At 44.2% G+C, this 22,623-nt stretch overlaps 2 protein-coding genes across 16 annotated transcripts in view; one reads left to right on the top strand and one right to left on the bottom strand.

Moving 5' to 3' along the window:
• Positions 1-22,623, bottom strand: part of LOC134870801 (protein shisa-6) — an 82,401-nt gene that overhangs the window by 19,021 nt on the left and 40,757 nt on the right. The window lies entirely within an intron of this gene.
• Positions 11,488-22,623, top strand: part of LOC134870803 (uncharacterized) — a 31,282-nt gene continuing 20,146 nt past the window's right edge. The window contains exon 1 of the mRNA XM_063893232.1: positions 11,488-11,509. The gene's annotated coding sequence lies outside the window, so the exon portion shown is untranslated. The remainder of the gene's footprint in view (positions 11,510-22,623) is intronic.

Raw genomic sequence — 22,623 nt, 5'->3', positions numbered from 1 at the left:
GCATTTATGTGAAACCCACTGGTTTCATGGTGCAGCAGTGGATTGATAGACTCTGCCAGTTATTGTATCCCACCACAAAGCGTGTGTCAACAACTCTAGCTCCACCAAAAAGTTTACACGCAAAACAATACACCTTATTCCTACTTTTGGAATACTGTAGCCAATCCCGCGCCACTTTTTCTCCATTGGACATTGAGCGAAAACAGTACACTTTAGAAAAACACCTTTTACTCTTGTCTAATCTTGGATAGGGCCCATCAGGACATTTCTGTGGGCCATTTTCCACCATACACTGCTTAAATGAGTCCCTGATCTGATGTGGTGGTGGACAGTCAAATGGATCTTCTGAGTAAGGCCTTGACTCAGCCCTCTCCTCTTCACCTCTCTGTTCCATTTCCACCTCCATCTCCTCCTCGCCTCTCTGTTCCTCAATCTGTTCCACCTCATCCTCACCTCTCTGTCCACCTCATCTTCACCTCTCTGTTCCACATTCTCTTCACCTTATCTTCACCTCTCTGTTCCACCTCATCCTCACCTCTCTGTCCACCTCATCTTCACCTCTCTGTTCCACATTCTCTTCACCTTATCTTCACCTCTCTGTTCCACCTCATCTTCACCTCTCTGTTCCACCTCATCTTCACCTCTCTGTTCCACATTCTCTTCACCTTATCTTCACCTCTCTGTTCCACCTCATCCTCACCTCTCTGTTCCACATTCTCTTCACCTTATCTTCACCTCTCTGTTCCACTTCATCTTCACCTCTCTGTTCCACCTCATCGTCACCTCTCTGTTCCACATTCTCTTCACCTCTCTGTTCCACCTCATCTTCACCTCTCTGTTCCACCTCATCTTCACCTCTCTGTTCCACATTCTCCTCCAATTCCTCCTCAGTGGTGACTGGCTCTCCATCTCTGTCTGCACTATTTCCCCCAAAAAACACACAGTGAATAGGTTGGTCAACCGAACTTCAAACCATACTGGACATTTAGTTTTGTGTGGTCCCACTAATAGAACTCCTACCTAACGTCATCACTGGTCTCATCTCTACTTGATGCCATCGCTGACCTCATGTCTGTCTCATTCACTCCTTGCCTGTCATCTTTTCCATTAAGATATATTGTCAAACAAACAATATGTAACAGATTTTCCATATTAGTTTTTCCTTATTAATAATATTAAGAGATGAATCTGTTGGTATCAAGACCCCTACACTTACACCTAATGTTAGACCTACCTTTTGCCTTCCTGTCTTTCCTGATCCACCATCCTCACACCTGAATAAAATGAACTCACTGTTAAATATAGCATCAGCCTAAATTAAATTATGTGTTAAAAACACTATTATGCCGTGTAAGGTTGTGCTGCTTTTGAAATTACACTCACATTTTGGATTTTAAAAGTACAAATATGTTGAGCCACTAGCACAGACCTTTAAAGAGATGTGACCCTGTAATTACAGCTTCCTGTCACCGAACAGATGTATAGCCTATGTCTGACAGCACAGCTAACATAAACAGCTGATGGTAGCACAACATGGTAAGCTATGTTTTCCAGCTTCTTGACATTTATTGTGCATGCTACCTTATATTAACCAGTTTTGATTTTACCTTAATAACATGTGGACGTGTCATGCTTGGGATTGGTACCATGGGGTTTAACCAAAATCTAAATGTAGCTATCAGAAACATTGGTTTGCATTAAAGCTAGCCGTAAACCCCACTTCAGCTGCTAGTGTTAGCAAACACTAGCCAATCTGAGAACAGTCTGTTAAGATGAATATTTGGTAGCAAATCTGTGCATAATTCCATGGTAAACCAGAGTTATTGCATTAGTTATGTTTTCCAGATTCTTGTCATTTATTCAGCTGTTTTGCTTTATCCATCTTTTCCCATGGACGGCAAATCACTACTAGCAACCCTGCTCGCTCTTCTATATCAAAATTCTATGATGGAATCTTATGAGATAGGGCACCCTTCTCTAGCATGTTAGTCCTCCAAAATGTTATATAACCTTAATAAAATGTAGAAACTATTTAGAAACGCACAACAGCAGAAACATAAAGAAAACACCAATTTTAGTTTATTATAATTTTTTTTTTAACCATCGCTTTGGCGCCCCCCCGTTGTGGCGCCCCTATGCATCGCATATAGTGCATACCCACTTTTTGCGCCACTGACTGTCACTATCGCGTTATAACCGCGTAACTGTGTTATAGTGTTGGCGGATGCATGTGCGTGCATGAAAAATGTAAGTACATCTGGTCTTGTCCATTTGAGAGATCAGGAAGTTTATGTCCGCAATTACCCAGCTAACTCCGTAAATGAGGTTAGTTAGCCATAGCAGCTAGCCTTGCCATGCGGAGCACGTGGCAGCCCAGGGTGCGGTAAGGCACGTTCGGGCCTGTCTCCTCGCCTGTATTAATGTATAATGCTACCACCCATTAAGTGCAGGGCTAATGTAAGCATTATTATGTACACTACAGTTATTATATATAATCGTGTGCATTCATGTACTTTGTTATGTGTGTATGGTATAATAGTTAGACCTTGTGTAATTGCATATGTCGATGCTATGCTGTTGCGGCCTTCGAATCCGAATCCGTTTATTTTATCTGTGCTTGTAAGCAGGTTTTCGGCCTTGCATCCGGGTGTTGAGTTCATTCAGATGATGAAATATATCTGCCAGGTATGCCAGCTTTGCACAACACTCATCACTTGAAAACAGATTGGAGTAATCAGACCTCTCGTTTGTCAGAAACACCTTAAGTTCCTCCCGCAGCTCATACACATGGGCCAGCACCTTGCCGAGTGACAACCATCGGACCTCTGTATGGAGCAATAGGTCTGTATGCTCCGCTCCCATTTCCTCACACAAAGATGCAAATATACGACTTTTCAAAGGTCGTGTCTTTACAAAGTTCACTATGCGCACAACGAGAGCCTCACGGTGCAAAAAACAGTGCGTAGTAATAAGATCAGGGTTTCTTTCCTTCACTCTGCTAACGAAGCCTTTGGTGCGCCCGACCATGGCTGCAGCTTTATCAGTGCAAACACTTGTGCAATTTCCCCACGTAAGTCCTCCCTGGTCAAGATATTCCAATGCGAACCAAAAAATGTCCTCCTGTTGTTTTCTCTGGCAGTGTCTTGCAAAATAGGAAGTTTTTTCTAATGGCATCTCCATCCACAAAACGCACATTGGCCAACAGCTGAGCATGGCCACTAATGTCCGTAGACTCATCAAGTTGCAACGCAAATTTCCCACTGATGCGTATCTCTTCCAAAACATGACTTTGGATGTCTGTAGACATGTCATTAATACCTCTGGCAATTGTGTTATCTGAGAGTGGGACTTTAGCTATGTCTTTAACCACGTCAGGGCCGAGCATCTCGTTGACTATGGCTTTGCAGGCAGGTAGTATAAATGTCTCTGCCACAGTGTGGGACTTTTTTGATTTAGCTACGAGTTCAGCAACTAGGTCACTAGCTTTGAGGGCTTTCTCATTTACCTTTGTGGTTTTTCTCATAAAAGTTGCCTGTTTCGCTGTGTTTTCACGCAGGCGAACAATAGTCCATCAGCTTGTTTAGAAGCGACGGGTGTTTAGTGCGGAGATGGCGTTTAAGCTTGCTTGGCACCATGGCACTGTTTGACAGCTTCTCCCCACACACCAAGCATAATGGAGTCGGTGTCGTCTCATTCCGGTGAAAGTAAATCCGAACGAAAGATAGCTCTCGTTGTATTGTATCGAGCTCACCGTATTTACTTTCTTTTTACCACCACTTGCACTAGGGCCTTCATCTGGGTCAGAATCTTGTACAGGGCCAAGTTCAGAGTTTGCACTTTTCCTTTTTTTAAACTTCTCCATCACTGTCACCACGACCTGTCCCAGGCGTCACTAATTCTCTTGTCTCTAAGAAGGAACGAGGCAATTAGCTACCTGTTGCCACCCGGACGAAAATTACATTACTCTGCCAGTAACTATATTACAGCTCAGACGCTCCACGATGGCATATTATTTGCAGATAATAATTAATAAATGTTTATTTTGGAAAAAAAGTTAACACTAATGAAGTGAAATTGGATATTTTTTCACGGCACACCTGACGGTCTCTCACTGCACACTAGTGTGCCGCGGCACAGTGGTTGAAAATCACTGTTCCTTCCTCTTTATGTTACAGACACCACACACACATTTACACTCAGAAAACCACACGAAGAATACACCCGGTATAACAGCTAACCCCTACCAAACCTACATCAATGTTCAGTTCATCACCCTGCAATAAAGTCTGTTAAAGTTGGAACTGCCTTTGGACAGCCGTTCTTCCTCACAAGTCGTTCGACCCCTTCTTACAGAGGATAGGAAATCAAGCTGCAGCACAACCAGAACTTTGCACGCACCGCGTCCTCCACAAAAGGTCCGCACGAGCCGGATGTGTTGACAGCTTTTCCTAATGGCGACATCACGATGAGGAAGAAGAACGAAAAGGTGCTCGTCCTCGCCGGCCCCAAAGGGTCCCGGGACATTTAGAGGACTACGTACTAGCGTATCCACCCCGACAGATTGTTCCGCCTGCACTGCCAGATGACATACAACGCAGTGACACCGGGTCTCACCCAGGGTTGAACTATCGAACATCTACACCTGAACGACGCTGCACCGAAGGAAGGGAAGACCCTGAAACAGATAGATTACGCCGTATGGAACAGTGTATATGGAAGGTACAGCAGCAGGTCAGGATGTTACAGAGCACACTACAGACATCGATGGAACTCGGCAGGCGTACGCCACATGCGCACCAGCTCATGCCTGAACGTACTGCTAGTCTGCCTCTCCTCTCTTCAGACATCAGACGACCTGCAACCATCACTGATGAAGGCCGTGTGGATATGCCTCCACCGACATCACCTGCCTGGGTGCAGTCATTACCTGCTGTGTTCCCAACATTGCCCCATAATGCACAGGCCTCTCCTTTCCAGCCACCTCGTCAGCAACAAGCATCACACCTCAGTCCAACACATGCTCCAGTCCGATGGCCTCCCGCTTCTCCAGGACATTACGTCCCCTTTCCTCAGATGCCTGTCTCACCTGCGCATTCCCCTCCGGCGCCATGGCCTGGATCTGCTCCAGCTTGCCTACCGCATCCACTTCTGCCATAGCAACAGCAGCACCGGGAGCAGCGGTCTCCGGCATATACCACTGCCCGGCCAAGTCCTCCTCCTGCCGTCTAGCAACCTGCTTCCCCTCAGGCACATCCAAATCCTGTACAGTACCAACAACACATGCCTGCTATGATACCCAGCATGAATTCACATCTTCTAGGGCAGCCTCCCGTTCTGCAGCCACAGCATCCCACTCAAGCTGCAGGCCAACAGCACGCGTTTCAGCCCACAGCTCCCCATGTGCATCCACCTGACTCCACCAGCTATCCAAATACCTTTCTACAGCCCACACACCATAACGTGCCTCCGTACGCTCAGGCCCAGCCAGCGGCACAGATGCCAAACTTGATGGACATGGCCATATCCTCCTCTTGTGGTATTCCGCGGCCCAAACTGATCAGTTTCACGCCTGGGAAAGACAGTTATTTCCTGCTGCTGAAGAACGGGTCGGATGGGGTATTGGGTCCACATGCTCACCTGACTGAAGATTATAAATACCAAGTGCTGCTAGATCATCTCAAATTTCCCAGTGCCTTCCAAATAGTCAAGAAGTATGTCCATGACGCCATGCCATACACCAAGGCCATGCAGGCACTGCAGCAGCGCTATGGACAGCCAAGACAATTAGTGCAACGTGAAATAAACACCATCCTTAATGCGCCTGCTGTGAAATATGGAGAAGCCGTGGGCTTTGTCAGTAAATAGCCTTGTTGGACTGCTTAGCAGTCTGGACGGTGCACCTAGAAGTGAACTCTTGTGTGGCTCTCATGTTGATAGACTTACTAAACTCCCATCTTCATACAGGGACGGCTTTGCAGAGTATTGTTTAATAAGAGGCATTCTGCAGAGTGGCACTACTAACACCTACACACTCCCTGATGTTGCTGTGTGGTTGGAGAGGAAATCACAAGCAATCCAGATATCCAGGCGAGCTACAGAAAGCTACACTGCCAACAAGCCACCCTCAGAGCATAGAGAGCAGAAACAATTCAAAGCTTCAAAACCTCAATCTACTGTTTATTATGGCACTAACCAAGTCCCAGATAAGCCCATTACTGCCTCTACAACATCTTCTTCCGGGAAGAGAGAGACACCTAAAGGCAATAAAAGGGAACGTTTCAAGCCCTTCTGTCCCTTCTGCAACAGTACAGAACATTACCTGAACTCAGGTCATGACCTCAGCAAGCTGACAACCACTCAAATAGCAGCATGGATAAAAGACAATAAATGCTGCTGGAAGTGTGGCAGGGCACATCCGCCTGATAACTGCACTCTGAAGAAACCGTGTGCCTCCTGTGGTGATCAACACCTGCAGATTCTGCACGAGACTGTTTCCAGCACAGATAAGAGTGTCCTTGCAGTGAGTACAGTATCCAGTGCCATCTACTTGGATCAAGTCACCCACTCTGGCAGAGTGATGTTAAAGGTTGTGCCAGTGAAACTCCACAGTAAAGGCAAAACACTATCCACACATGCTATCCTGGATGATGGGTCCAAAAGAACCGTCATACTCTCATCTTCAGTGCACTACTTGCAACTGGGCGGAGCAGACGAGTCTCTCAAACGCCGCACTATCAGACAGGAGGTGTCAGAGCTGCAGGGAACCTCTGTGTCCTTTGATGTGTCAGCACCAGGATGCCCTCAAGTGAGACATCACATCAGCCATGCCTTCACTGCTAAAGAGCTGGACCTTGGTAAACAATCCCGCACAATGGATGTTTTACAGCAGAAGTATTCCCACCTTGGAAATATTCCATTAAAGCATTCAAAGGTGTACAACCTATGCTTCTGATAGGCTCAGACAACCTACAGCTTATCACTCCCACATCTCCTGTCAGGATGGGGCCCCTAGGCAGCCCTGTCGCTGTGAAAACCAAGCTCGGCTGGGCTATACAGGGACCAGCTACTTTCCTCCATCAGCTCGATGGAGCCACTTGTCTTCACACATCATTAATCCCTCTACCCTCTCAAGACCTGCGCACCAGTGTTGAAAGACTATGGCAGCTTGATGTGCTGCCATTTCGGCCTGAGAGAGATGCCATTGGTCAAAGCAGGACAAAGAGGCCTTGGAGACACTGGAGGCAAAGACAGTGCGAGTTGATGTGGAGGGCATTTCCCGCTATTCAACTCCTCTTCTGCGCCGCAAAAATGTTGCCAAATTAAAGACTCGCCCAGACATAGTCATGGCTCTCCTGTGATCCACAGAGAGGCGCCTGGCAAAGGACCCCAAGCGGGTGAAAGTGTACAATCAGGAAATCCACAAACTGGACCAAGCAGGCTACGCCATCAAACTCACACCCGAGCAGGTTGAAAGTACAGAGGAATACTGGCCTATTCAGCCTTCACAGAGCACAAGGTTTCAAGGTTTCAAGGTTTCAAGGTTTTATTTGTCATATGCACAGCAGATACAGCGTATATGTTGGCAATGAAAATCTTATGTCGCGTGCTCCTCCAACAACTCCACATACATGGTGCAAATAAGTGACGAAAGTGAGTTAAAGAAGTCTGCATTCTGTGCCCATGTTATTGTCAACACTTCCCCTCTGCCTATCACTGCACAGACCCAGACATGGGCAGATTTGGTTCAGGCTACATACCAGTCTCAACACGAAGCCGAGGGCCCATCTATGTCAGCCTCCCAGCGTCTATACTGAGGTTCAACTCCTGAGAACAGCACAGCAGGACAGCTTTCCAGAAGAACTTAATGCTCTACAAACCGGGAAGGAAGTGAGGACAAGCAGCAGGCTGAACAACCTCTCACAGAATATGATGCCAGTCTGGGTCTCATCAGAGTAGGCGGACGTCTTCGCAGAGCAGAGAACTTAGCAGCTGACACTCTCCACCCCATCCTGCTGTCACCTGATCATCTTACCACCCAACTCATCATAAAGTATTATCATCATCGCCTACTGCATCTGGGCCCAGAGCGTGTCTTCGCAGAGCTGCAGCGGATGTACTGGATACTGAAAGGCAGACAGGCAGTGCAAAAACATCAACGTCAGTGCCTGGAATGAAAAAAATGGCGAAAATGGCGTGGAAACCCGGTCATCCCTAAAATGGCTGATCTTCCAGCTGCCAGGCTGCGCCTGCAACAGCCGCCATTCTGGTCCACAGGTGTTGACTATTTCGGACCTTTTAGCATTAAAATAGGCAGACAACAGAAAAAGAGCTGGGGTATTATCTTCAAATGACTCATTACCAAATGCGTTCACCTGGACCTGCTGGCCAGCATGGACACAAACTCTTACCTTATGGCCCTATGTTGGTCCATTTCCCGACGTGGAAAGCCATTCGAAATAATAAGTGACCAAGGCACAAATTTCAGAGGTGGAAACAGGGAGCTGCAAGAGGCTTTTGCTGCTCTGGAACCATCTCTTCAAGAGAAACTGAGTGAACACCTTTTCTGCCTGTAGTGCGCTTCCGGGTGGGTAGTTATCATGATAGCTTTTGTGACACGTAGTGAAGTGTCTCACCACATTGTGCTGCTTTGCCTTCGCCACAGTCGCCCCGCAAATGAGACACACGCAGGTTTCTTTCGCAGTCGTAAAAAATAACTCCTCCACCCATTCATTGTGAAAGTGATAAGTTTTCTTTCTCTTCCTGCCATATTTTTGGGGTAAGAAACTGCATTCAGCGCCCATCTTCGCTGCGCCCACTAGCTTACGCTCCACCTGTCACGCGCACAATACTGACCTTAGAACTAGAGTATGTCACAGAGATGGGGGACTCGAGTCTAGTGACTTGACTCGAGTCAGACTTAAGTCGCCAGATTGAGGACTTGTGACTTGCTTGATCAACAGTGAGAAAAGACTTGACTTGACTTGGACTTGCTACTCATGACTTGAGACTTGACTTAGACTTGCATGCAATGACTCGACAAGTCATTGCTGTCTTGGTTAATTGGTGAATAATAATAATAAAAAATGTTTTCGATTGGATGTTTCCTGTTGCATGTGGGCGAACCTGGCAACCAGTAATCTCTACTAGGTGATGCGCCCGCCATCTACAGTAGAGCGGTCGGGGTTTGGAAGATGGAAGGTGCTACCAGTTCTGCTGCTACTGCAGCCAGTGTTCCCAAAATCATAAAATTCGGATTTAAAGACTATTCAACTCAACAAAAGAAACGATTCGCCGTGTGCAAGGTGTGCAGCGCAAAAATATCCAACACATCCAGCACCACGTCAAATTTCATCCGCCATTTCCGATTACACAAAGAAAAGTAAGTAATGTCTCTAGCTAATTTCACATTATTTTTACGTTAGCTGGCAGCTAACATCCCATCTCCATCAGTCAAACGTGACAAGAGCTTACTGTTTGCATCACATTAAGTTTTAATCATGTTGACTTAGTTTCACATTGATCCCGCCTATCAAATAACAGACAATTTGACTGAAATACGGCAGCCTATCTGAAATTGCCAGATTGATTCACTTGGCAGATCAGGTCTAGCTAGCGCTAGTTGCTAGTCCAAAGTCTACCACATCAATGTAGCTGTTAGTTTGTTAGCGCTAGCTGCTTTTTTTTTGTTAAATCATAAAGTATAACAGCCAAACAACATGCACAAACCCTATTACTGTAAATGTATGTATAAGAATATGATATATGAGAGATGTATGACATAAATGAGAAATGGGCCACTTTCAAGAGTAAATCGTAGTATAGAACATTGAAGTGTCTCCATTTCATTTCCGTATGGTATTTATTAATGGAATATTATGCAATGAAAACATGAGCTAAAATAGGGTGACCAGATTTGAGGTGGCGAAAAAGAGGACACCAGATTTGAGGTGGCGAAAAAGAGGACACTTGCGATTGTTGGGGGGTGGGGGGAAGCGCCAGTCAATTTAAGTACACGCTTAATGGTCCCAACAGTGAGAACCGGACGTTTTCATGAATTTATAAAACCCCCCGGACGCTCCGGACAGGACGTAAAAAGAGGACATGTCCGGGCAAAAGAGGACGTCTGGTCACCCTAGCTAAAAGTAGTTTTTTTGCACTTCTCCCCTCTGTCTAGATTTGAAGAGTACATCACTACTAAGGACACATTTGACACCACTCAGCCAATGATATCGCAGTTTACAGTGTTGTGCATGAACGAGTTCAAAAGAACGCGTTCATTGAACACGCTCATTTTTTCGTGAACGTTGAACTGAAAGCAACACATTTTTCAATAAAGAACTTGAACGTGAATTAGTTCACATTATGTGTCATGAACGGCAGACATCACTATAAATGAACGTTGGCATTTGTTTTCCATTGAAAACTGAGTGACATCTGTTTTCTCTTTTGAAACGCAACGAGAGAGAAAGTTCCTCCCTGCAGCCGTTTCAAAGGATCACATACTGGTGAAAGGATTTGTGAGGAGTTTCAGCAGGTGTGTGAAGATTTCAAGCTGAGAAGGAAGTTGGACCACATTATCTGTGATAATGTGGCCAACATGAAGAAGGCCTTCACCACCTGCTTTCCAGGTCAAGAGGAAGAAGAAGTCCTAGACGATGCTGATCTGTGGAATGACCTATCATCAGAGGATCAAGAGAGGGTTGACCTCTTTATCATGGCGAAGAGTGAATGCAGAATGCAGTGTTTTGCACATACACTGCAACTGGTCGTGAGAGATGGCCTGAAAGAGACCAGAATTGTTGGTGCAGCCATTGCGAAAGCCTCCAGGTTGAGCCACATTCTCCATACAAGCTGCTCATTCAAAGAAATGTTCGAGTGTGAGTTTGGTCAGCGTGGAATCCCTGTCTCTCACACACTCTCTCTCTCTCACACACACACACTCTCTCTCTTTCTCTCTCACACACACACACACACACTCTCTCTTTCTCTCTCTCACACACACACACACACACACACACACACACACACACACACACACACCCTCTCTCTCTCTCTCTCTCCCCCTCACACACACACACACACACACACACACACACACACACACACACACACACACACACACACACACACACACACACACACACACACACACACACACATTCACAACATACAGTATGAGAGAGTGAGGCCTTTTTGAAGGAGTAGTGGACATAGAAGTTGTATTTGTTCAAGTTCATTCCTTCTTGCACTTCTTTGTCTTCTGTCTTTTGCAACACATTAAAAAAAGGACTGTCTTTTGCAACACATTAAAAAAAAGGACTGTCTTTTGAAACATATTGAAAAAAAGGACTGTCTTTTGAAACATATTGAAAAAATGGTTGTAAATAAAGGAAGTGGTTTGCTGCTGTTCTCAAGACAAACTACTGTGTTGAGTACTCTGTCTGGTAATTATTGTTTGGTACACCAGGCCCTGTAGTCGTTCCTAGTAATTCTGATCCTGCTGGTCCGAGTGAGTATTTATAATTATTCTTTAGCCTTATATCCCCTTCCTCTATTTGTTAGCCCTTTTGTGCAAATGAGGGCTACATAAAACTTAGGCTGCAGTCTCTTAAAGTTTTAAGATGGTTGTCTTCCAGGTTATTATATTTCTATGACTTGACTTGTGACTTGCTTGACCTAAGCTATGACTTGACTTGACTTGACTCGACTCTCACAAAAATGACTTGGGACTTGCTTGAGACTTGAAGGTTAAGACTTGAGACTTGCTTGAGACTTGCATATGTGTGACTTACTCCCATCTCTGGTATGTCAGAGTTCACCTAAACTTATCTGAACTTATAATGAACATATTTTTAAGATACTGTCATTTTTAAATCTATATGAATGCAAGTGTGATTAAAAAAGAATAGCAACAGAATACAATAAAATTTTAGACGCAGCTCACGAGTGAGTTGTGCTATTTTTAGAACAGGTTTGCAGGTGACTCATGCGGCACCAGGCCGTGTGACAGCCGCTCCGATGCTTCATCAAATATTTTTTTTAATGACGAAATATTTTTTTAATGAAGCCAGGCTTCTCTATGGTCGATATGGGCACCATGTCTTTAGCGATGTGGTATGTCACCAACCGAGTGATATCCCACCACCTGTCGCTTGATCGATCGTAAGGTACCGCATTTGTAAACGAAGTTGTAAGAGATATTTGCTTTGGGGTATTGCGAGCAAGCTTACGAGTTTGTGTCGCTGCACGTAGTTTTAAGCACTCTTCATATTGCACCTTGTGGTGCTGTTGCAAGTGGTGGAAGAGGTTGGTCGTACTCGACCCTTTCGTAGCGACAGATTTTAAGCACTCTCTACAGATCACCTGTTGCTGTAACTCGTCAGACACCTTGTAACCAAACCATTTCCAAATTACTGGTCCATTTGTCTTTCACTTACATACCAGCTCTGCGCCACGATTGACATTTTGCTGGGACGCCATTTTTCGCGCTGTTGGGTATTTAAAAACGTGACCGGGAAGGCAGGGCAGTGTGTGTGTGTGTGTGTGTGTGTGTGTGTGTGTGTGTGTGTGTGTGTGTGTGTGTGTGTGTGTGTGTGTGTGTGTGTGTGTGTGAGAGAATGCTGGACGCAGAGTGGGAAAGAGAGAAGCAGTGGCAGGCGCGGCTCAAACGGGTTATTATTTGAAACAAATCTGCTGTACTTTCAACGAAAACGAAACTATATCGATGTTGAAGATAGTGTCTCTTTCTAAATCTCGTTTGAAAAAATATCGATATTTGAAAAATATCTGCCTTACAGTGGCTAATGTCCTTCAGAGAGCCAGAAGGCCAACTGGCATTGAAGCTGGACATCAACTGGGAAGGTCCCTGCAGGATTCTGGAGAGTTGGTTGTTTGCAGTTGGTTTGCATTTTGGAGGGTGTCAGCGAAAGTGTCACTGTTGATGGACGGTTCTTGTGACTTGTGGCTGTGAGTTGAGTGGGAGGGTGCTTGCTGATTGGTTGGGTGTGGAGAGGGGAGGTTCCTGGAGGGAGAGACAGAGGGATACGAGGAGAAAGCTAACGGGATTTGTGTGAGAGGATGAAACCCTCTTTATTAGTCACATACATACAGCAGAGCACACACGGTGAAATTAGTCCTCTGCATTTAACCCATCCTAATAGTACTAGGAGCAGTGGGCAGCTATCGTGCAGCGCCCGGGGAGCAATGGGGAGGGGGGATTGGAGGTGTCCGGTGCCTTGCTCAAGGGCACCACAGCAGGGCCTAGGAGGTGAACTGGGACCTCTCCAAGTAGCAGTCCACTTTCCATATACGATTCCCAGTCCAAGCCCCCACTGACTGAGCCACTGCTGGACTGAGACTGCCGGTTAACTTGGTTCTTTTTATTGTTTTTGGCGTGGTTACGGCTGACAGTAACCTGGATCTGCATTTAATAAACTCACGGATAAAATCAATAAAAGGTTTCTTTTATTTCCTATAGCAAGACGCTACAATATATTTGTCCATAGGGCTGCCTTAGGGCAAAAACTACATGAGGACAGTTCAAAGTAATACATCAACTCTTTCACATTTGGAAGTTAATCATTCCAATGAACTCATATGCTTGTGTGTATGCCAATATTATAATCATGTATGTGTTACCTTCGTTGTCATTTCTCAATCTGAGTAAGCACTTAATGTATCGTATAATAAATGTGCGTATGAGTAGTCATCCATCCTATTGTGTTCACCTGTTTGTTTATCTCTAATGTACTCTGGGATGATTTTTTAAAATTGCAATGGTTCATTCATTTAATTAAAACATATAAATGATCTGACCCAAATCTCAGATTGGATTAGATTTGACCAAATAATTGTTTTAAATATTGGCAGTCCCGAGCTTCCTTTGCATTGGTATTGATTAGTAGTTCTTGAAACCCCCCTTATATTTAATTGGTTCAACACATACTTTTTGAGTGGTTTTGACCTGATGAATTGGTGTGATCTGAAAACACTGGCATTAACCTTACTCTCCACGGCAGGGATGACCCTGAGCATTATTCCAGTCAATAAGGGATCGATGCTTTGACAAATACATAATGAAAGGCTGACATATTGATGGCTGTGGAGTGTTTCCTCAAGAGGACACACTCTGTGTCCCCTGCATCCTTTGTTTGGACCGTCTGTATGGCAAGGGGGGGATGTGAGGATGATGGAGAGGTGTTTACTCTACATAAGCTCAATTTTTGGGAAAATCTGAAGCTAGTACAAACAGCTTTATGGAGGTTTATTTTCTTTGCTGTGTTTGAGGTACTGCCCCATCGACACTATTGCCCTTTTTCCACCAAACCAGACCCGGTTCAAGATCCAAACTTTTGCTTTTCTGGCACTTTTCTGATTCTCGCCTGTAGCGCCCCTTGTGTTTCCACTGCTCAGAGGCCGAGTGGAGCTCAAGTGGAGCTGCGTCATTGCGTCATCGTTTGCGTCATGACGTAACCGTTTACACACCCTCTTATGACCCACACAACGTTTTAAGTCGCTGATTTGTTTAAGAAAGGGTAAATGACATAATGTTACACACTCTTGTACAGTAGGTGGCGGTATGCACCTTAAAGTTGGTTGCGATCCGCCATTAAACCCAAACAAGAAGAAAAAGTCGCTGATTTTTCCCCAACTTTGCTCACAACAACATCAATATTGGACTGCGTTGGGTCAATGCTCCTGTAGTTTTTAATTATAGGAAGCCAGATTTAATTAAAGAACTACTTCTCCAACCTTATACTTCTCTCCAGAGAGCCGTGGTTCAGCGGCATTTACCGCCCAATGCAGTGCTGCTCGTCCACCGGCGTTTAGCCTGCGGTTAACTTAGGGCGGTGTTCGCTGAAAAGTATTCAGTCTGACTGTCACACAAGCAGCTGATGCATACCTTCCCCATAACTGAATGTGTTTCAGTGGAATTGACGCTGTTATGAAAGTTTCTCTGGCATTAGAGAGGTGATGTTAGCATAGCAAGCGAAGCTACTCTGCTATCCTATTGTATCTGCTATCCTATTATATCGTTTTCTACAGGCATATTTTACCGGCGTGGTTTTCGTTATGTAAGGATGCCACCTGGGTGCCTCCCTAGGGAGGTGTTCCAGGCACGTCCAGCTCGGAAGAGACCGAGGGGTAGACCTGGGACCAGGTGGAGGGATTATATCTCTTTGCTGGCCTGGGAGCACCTTGGAATCCCCCAGTCAGAGCTGGTTGATGTGGCCAGGGAAATACATGTTTGGGGCTCTCTGCTGGAGCTGTTCCCTCCGCGACCCTGACGGATAAGCGGGAGAAGATGGATGGATAGATAGTTGGTAGTTTTCTTTATGATTTTACTTCTGATGGCAACCTGTGTAGCCCATGTATCGATTCCATCCGATAGCTGCTATAATACAAAACGACAGGAAAACGTCAATAACAGCGAACGGATGGTGATTAAATTAAGGTAAAATAAACAGCATCAAACTTAGGTTTGCCTTGGTTAGTATTGCCTGACTTTATAAAGTGTGTATCTTCGCTGAGCGATACTGCTTGTTACAGCTTGTATTCGCCAGGAACTGTAAACTCAGGTTAGTCTCGCCCCCCTCCAAAGTAAGCGTGACGCATGCGCGTCGCCACAATAGTATTGGGGGGACATGTCCTTGAAAAAAAATCGTTTGGACCCCCCCACATTTGCCATCAAAAATATGAGTGCATGACTGCTCTACTAGTCCAGCGTTCTTTCCATTGCATCACAAACAAATCCGTTCCACTTTATCAGTAGGGGATTACCCATATCAACAGAAATCCACTCCGCGGTTTTTTTTTTTAACACACAGCAGCAGCGGCACGATGCGTGATGCGCATATTCAAAACATTCACTGTTGAGAATCGGATCACGAGATGGACATACAGAATTTTTTTTCGAAGAAGAGGAAAGTAAGTGAGTTTTCCCTTGAGTGGCCAAACAGCTAAATCTTCTTCCATGGTCAAACACAGCCAGCTTTTCTAATAAGAATGTTAGCACCCTTATGAGACATTCTCTGTCTATATTAGCAATATAATTAGCATACTAGCTAGCAATATTAGCAATATAATTAGCATACTAGCTAGCAATATTAGCAATATAATTAGCATACTAGCTAGTCAGTCACAAAGATCCTTCAGCGCAGCGCCCACCCACTGCACGTTGGAATCAACCAAATATAAGCTAGATCAGCTATATATATATATGTAGGCGGTTGAGATTGAGAGTGCGTCAGAGGCAGGGTCAGCATGCAGGTGCAGGGGAGACAGCTCTGTTGCTGAGGTGAGTGCTGAAAGGTGACAGGTAGTTAAGGAAAATTTCACATTGCTTATTGGGAGTTTAATATTTTCAAAATCTTCTAATGCTGTTGTGTCTCGTCAAATGTGTTAGTTATGTTTATTTATTATGTCTATCGTTTCATGTCAAGTCAGGTTTTCATGTTATTCACGTCATAGGCGCCGATTTATGTTTCTGCCGGTGGGTGCTCTAAAAAGTTTAAAGCCCGACCCTCGACAATCTCCGTGTGTGCGGTTAAATCTCCGTGGGTGCTCGGCAATCTCCGTGGGTGCTCGGGCCCCGAAGCACCCACGGTATCGGCGCCTATGATTCACGTCATGTCTAGTCTAGTCACCGTGTTTCATGTCATGTCTCGTTTACCATTTCCTGTTTTATTTTGTACTTAAGCCTATGTACCAGAGTGTTTGCTAATTTTTCAAAAGCCTGATTCATGCTCCTGAGTTTCTCTACTAGTAAGTTTTGTTCCTCATGTTATGAGTGATTTTCAGTTTTGTTCCTCATGTTATGAGTGATTTTCAGTTTTGTTCCTCATGTTATGAGTGATTTTCAGTTTTGCTCCTCATGTTATGAGTGATTTTCAGTTTTGTTCCTCATGTTATGAGTGATTTTCAGTTTTGCTCCTCATGTTATGAGTGATTTTCAGTTTGGTTCCTCATGTTATGAGTGATTTTCAGTTTTGCTCCTCATGTTATGAGTGATTTTCAGTTTGGTTCCTCATGTTATGAGTGATTTTCAGTTTTGCTCCTCATGTTATGAGTGATTTTCAGTTTGGTTCCTCATGTTATGAGTGATTTTTCGTTGATACTTTTTGATTTGTACTTTTACCTCGTCAAGAGTGTTGATCCTTTTTTGTGACCATTTTGAAAATTAAAGTATTTTTTTATACTTTACCTCTGTCTCCTGGGGTCGTGCATTTGAGTCCTACTACCTTGTGTTTTCAAGTTCGTGACAAATGCCCAGTGCCTCAGTATATGTATACCAACTATTGCAAAGGCATAAACTAGCATGCCTTAAGTTTACTGTGAAATTATGAAAATGAATAATGAAATGAATAGACAATCTCATTCTTATTTTAATTTCTAGGAACAGGAGACATTAGATAGGGAAGAGAGAGAGGGAAACATTGAGAGCGAAGAGAGAGAGAGACCCATTCTGAGAGAGATGCAAGAGAGAGGGATGTTGAAAGAGACAAGGGTGAGAGAAGCCAGTCTGAGAGAGACGAGGGTGAGAGGAGCCAGTCTGAGAGAGACGAGGGCGAGAGGAGCCAGTCTGAGAGAGACGAGGGCGAGAGGAGCCAGTCTGAGAGAGACGAGGAGCCAGTCTGAGAGAGACGAGGGTGAGAGGAGCCAGTCTGAGAGAGATGACGGAGAGGATGTGTACCACAAGCCAAATCAACCTGACCCAAGAGTCCTTCCCCCCCAGCATCTGCTGAACAAGACTCTTACCTTTCAGGAAAAATGGTTTAGGGACTTTCCTTGGGTTCATTATGTGCCAAATGCTGGGGGGGTGTTTTGTTTCTATTGTAAAGAAGCATTGAAAAGGCAAGTAAGCCCCCTTGCTAAACATGCTGATCTAGCCTTTGTGGTTTCTGGTTTTAAAAACGGGAAAAAAGCCATTGAGAAATTTCGCGCACACAAAGTTGCTATCACAACACACACACACCTTCACAGAATAATTGAAACGCAGTTATCATCAGTTAAGATGCAGCAGCAAAGAGAGGCCAGATCATGCTTGCTGAAAATAATACAATCAGTTTGTTTCCTTGCTCGTCAGGGTCTAGCATTACGTGGACATGAGAGTGATGGGGGAAACTTTGTTCAGCTACTAAAGCTTAGAGCAGAGGATGATGTTCTAAAGCGTTGGCTCAGTAAGCCCTGTAACCATTACACAAGTCCAGAAGTGCAGAATGAGATGCTAAATATTATGGGCAACTCCGTTGTGCGAAAAATGTCAAAGGAAATACATGAGGTGTCCACACTCATGTACTCCATCATAATTGATGGAGTACAAGATTTGTCTGGGAATGAACAAGAGGCCATATGCCTACGCTATGTAGATAGTGATTTGCTACCTCATGAGGACTTTGTAGGCCTCTATCAAGTCTCCTCAATAACAGGGAAAGAGTTGGCTCGGATGGCAACTGATGTCCTCCTTCGATTGAACCTGCCCTTATCCTGCCTTCGCGGGCAGAGCTATGATGGGGCAGCCAATATGGCAGGTGGAGCTAAAGGCGTTCAGGCAGTCACACACACACCTTTCCCTCATCCAGCACCGGTCACTTTCTATTCTCTGCTGCTACTGAAAATGTACTTTGCACAAAGTATTTTTTGCACTAAAGACCTACTTGCACTACTGTCAAACTGTGTTGATTGTGTCTAACATATGTATATATTACTTAGGGTTTTTTTTTGTATACCCCTTTTTACTCCCCCTTTTTTTCTAGGCTCTTATCTTTTTATGTTATATGTTCTTGTTTATATGTGTACTGTGGGATTGCCAGAAACGGTATTTCAATTTTTCTGTATGTATAACATATGTGGAAACTTTGACAATAAAGTGGACTTTGACTTTGACTAATATCAGAAATGTGGGTTGGCTTTACATTGAAGTCCTAGAAACATCCCCCCACGTCCCAACCTATCGTCCCCCATATACAGTGAGCCAGTTGAATCACCTCCCCAGCTGTGTGTCTGTGTATTCAGCAGGATGTCTGCAGGAGGGACTTAGAGTAGTTGTTATATATATAATACATATAATGTCTTGGTTCTAGCGGTAAACACTGAAGAAAGAACAAGCTATTTGCTGTATCAGAAACAATGCGCCACGTGTTTTGGAAGTCATATGGTCTGTGTTTACATTAGCAAGCATCGCTAACACTCAGAGCTAACGCTGTACTGGAGAGACTATGTGTAATATAAAGGTCCTGTCCTTGTGATAAACCGAGAGAGAGAAACGTTTGAGCTCCATACTGTTTCAGAAATAATGCTGGATGTGGTTTGGAACATAATGTGGCGTTTAATCACGGCAGGGTTTAGCTGAGTTTCTCCCGGTAGAAAACTCTCTTCAGAGGAGAGATCATGACGCTCCAAAGGGGCGTGGCCAGCAGCAGCTCCAAAGGGGCGTGGCCAGCAGCAGCTAGTTCATTTAAAGCTACAGTCACAGAATCAGCACTTCAGGAACAGGGATGAGATAGAGGGGGATGAGGCATGCCACAATAGGGGATCTGTTTGGTATTTTGAGCAAAACATTTCACAGACATGTTTTGTACAGGCCCTATAATATATTGTTCAAATATAGCATAATAGGAGACCTTTAAATAACAGCAATGGCCAGGGGTCTGGAAAACTAAGTCTCCTCTTTCCAATGTGTATATAACTCAAAATGGGATTTTGATAGACCAGGTTACATATACATCATGGACATGTACATGTAAGCACAAAAGAATTACTGAAAGCAAAAGTAACTGAAAAGCCCAAGCTAATATCAGCTTCAGGAATCTTAGTTAGTCAAACCCAGGGTAATTGTAACGTTAACTTTTCTGCCAGTTGGTTTTTATCCCAGGAAGTATACATACCGTGATGCTTTCCATTAAAAACTGTGTTACACAAAGGCGCAAGTGAAAAATACCCTAAAATAATGGAACAATGATAATAATAACTAAAAGATAAGAAAAAAACTTAGTCTTTGGCTGAATAAGGCCGACGTTGTGATAGAGAACAGTTGCTTCATGGCTAAAAGATGACTATTTGAATTTAGATATGGTTTGTGGGTGTTGTATTAACATAGACGGAAAAATCTGAACCTACATATTTAGTATCTATTTTGGCCTGTTACTGCTGTGTCTTCCTTTGTCTTGTACTTCCTCGGTTAATGATTTCTTTCAATCAGCACCTGACTGAGCCAAGACACGCTTAGTTTCCAGCTCCACTAATCACGGGCATTAGCATATTAACAAATCAATTGCCAAAAGCAGTGTCTCTCTCTGTACCTGTGGCAAAACACTGGGTGCAATATTATCTAGCTCATTGAATGTGTGATTCTTTCACCCCCCCGCCCCTCACCCGGCAGACTAATGCATATACTGCTGCTCCCCTGCTGGGTGTGTTGGATTGCTATCAGTCCCTGAGAAAGTTGCTTACATAACCACGCTGCCAACATCAGCCCACGTCAGCCTCCATATTAGATGATAGCATACTAAATGGCTCTTTGACAATGTTGCATCTCACTTTGAGTTTACGAAGACAAAGCCTCTTATGAGTGTGAGTGTGTGTAAGAGCCAGAGGCTGTGTGACTTTTTCTTTGCCTGTTAGTGATGCAAAAGAGATGATGTGTACTGAAAATGAGTAAAGAGGAACAATGTTTTAGGAATTGTTTCACAGAAAAAGGCAGAAGCTGGTCAACCAAAATGTTTCTTCCAAAATGGTTTGTATTTATTTATGATGCAGCTGATGCTCAGAGGCTTGAAATAATAATGCTGTTAAATATTTATGCTAAACCGGTTCAGGGGTTGGGATTGTAGAGCAGGATAGCAGATCGTGACGCAATTAACAAAAGCAGAGCACAAAGTTGCCAGAATGTACCAGCCGTCTTCCAGGGGAGGAGAAAAGGCTTTCTTCATTAACTCTCCATCTCATACAGCAATCCCCCGAGCTCCGGCAGAGCAGGGCGAGTGAGCAGCAGCTAGATTAAGAGAGGGAGATGGAGAGCGAAGATTCAATAAAGAAGGGGAAGTCTTATTTCAGTGCTTCACACACTGCTGCATGATCAAAGAAGAAAATGCTGTTTTAATTCCAAGAATCATATCTCATCTCCTGTCCACAAGCTCATTATAGTTAATATGCCGCAGGGACAGAGGGGGGTGGGTGGGTAGAGAAGAGCAGAGGGAGAGACAGAGGAGGCCCACAGGGAAACCACCCAAAATCCATTTCTAGATAGTATCAGATTACTTTTACTCAAGTACTTCACTTAAGTACAATTTTGAGGTTATTAGCTTTTTTGTTAATCTAAACCAAAACCTAAATCAATCCAGCAGCAGTATAACATGTATTTAAATGAATCGTACTTGCACCAGTTGTGATGAAAACACATAATAATAACCCAATAACCCCATATATATACGATAAAAAAAATAATAAAAAAAGATGTTTTTGTACTTTCGCTTAAGTTCAATTTTCAAAGCAGGACATTTACCTGTAACAAAGTACTTTAAGATGCAGTATTGCTACTTTTACTTGTGTCAAATCTGATATCTTCTTCCAACACTGCCAAAATCCAGCTAGTCTACTTCAGTAAATGAAACCTCCTTGACCCATTAAAGAAGTTGCAAAAAAGTGACATTCACCATAACCCTGAGTCATATATGCAGGGGTTCACATACATTTTTCAGTGAGTTACTCAGGTGAGTACCAGGAGATGGTGTTTGGTACTCACCCCATTTGTAGCGTGGTCTTAATAAGTGCAGTCTTCCTCACTGTCCTCCTCAGTGTCACCCGCACTTTCCTCCTCAGTGTCGCCCCACTGTCCTCTGCTTCAGCTTCCTGCATGGTAGATGATGAAGATGCTGCAGATGCACCTCCCCTGGTTGAGCCTCCGATTAGCTGTCTCCATCCACAGGTCAACAGCTTGCTTTGGATCAAATGTCGCTGTGGTGTCCTTTGACAGGTGAATTTGCATCAGGGCTGAGAGACGAGCATGTGACAGATGAGATCTGTACTTGGTTTTTATTATGTTGAGATGTGAGAATCCCCTCTCACAAGCTGCACTGCTTAAAGGCAGTGTAAGAGACAGCTTAACCACCTTATTGATGTTGGAGTAAGCATCTGGGTTACTTGTATTGACTATTTGGACCAAGTCATACACAGAAGAGGCTCCCAGGCATTTTCCTGCCTGCTTTAAGTGCATCCATTCTGTCACAGTGGTGTCTTTGTCAAGTTGCAAGTTGGCCTCATATTTCTTGAGAATGCTGCAAACTGTTGTGTTTCCAAAACTGTGGAGGTCTTGCATTTCCTGAGGCCATGTTGAAGGATCAAATACTAAGAAATTATCACATGACTTGAGGGAGTCATATCTGATTTCAAACTCTTGAATTAACCCCCTGAGTAAGTTGGTCTTGTCTCTGTCAGCATCAGCATTAGAAACAGTGTGTGCCCTGTGGCCTTCACCATCAAGCAGAAGTGTGAACTGCCCAATGGCCATCATGAGTTCATTCATCCTTACATTCTCCAATGGTCAGCTTTTCCTTCTGAAGCCTAATGGATGTGGTCTTCAAAATGTTGCCAATAGCAAGCATGTTTGACAGAAAGCACTGAAAA

The sequence above is a fragment of the Eleginops maclovinus genome, chromosome 10 (genome assembly GCF_036324505.1).
Source record: "Eleginops maclovinus isolate JMC-PN-2008 ecotype Puerto Natales chromosome 10, JC_Emac_rtc_rv5, whole genome shotgun sequence".
Lineage (NCBI taxonomy): Eukaryota > Metazoa > Chordata > Actinopteri > Perciformes > Eleginopidae > Eleginops > Eleginops maclovinus.
The sequence above is the reverse complement of the archived record's forward strand: the minus strand, read 5'-3'. Positions and strand labels throughout refer to the sequence as shown.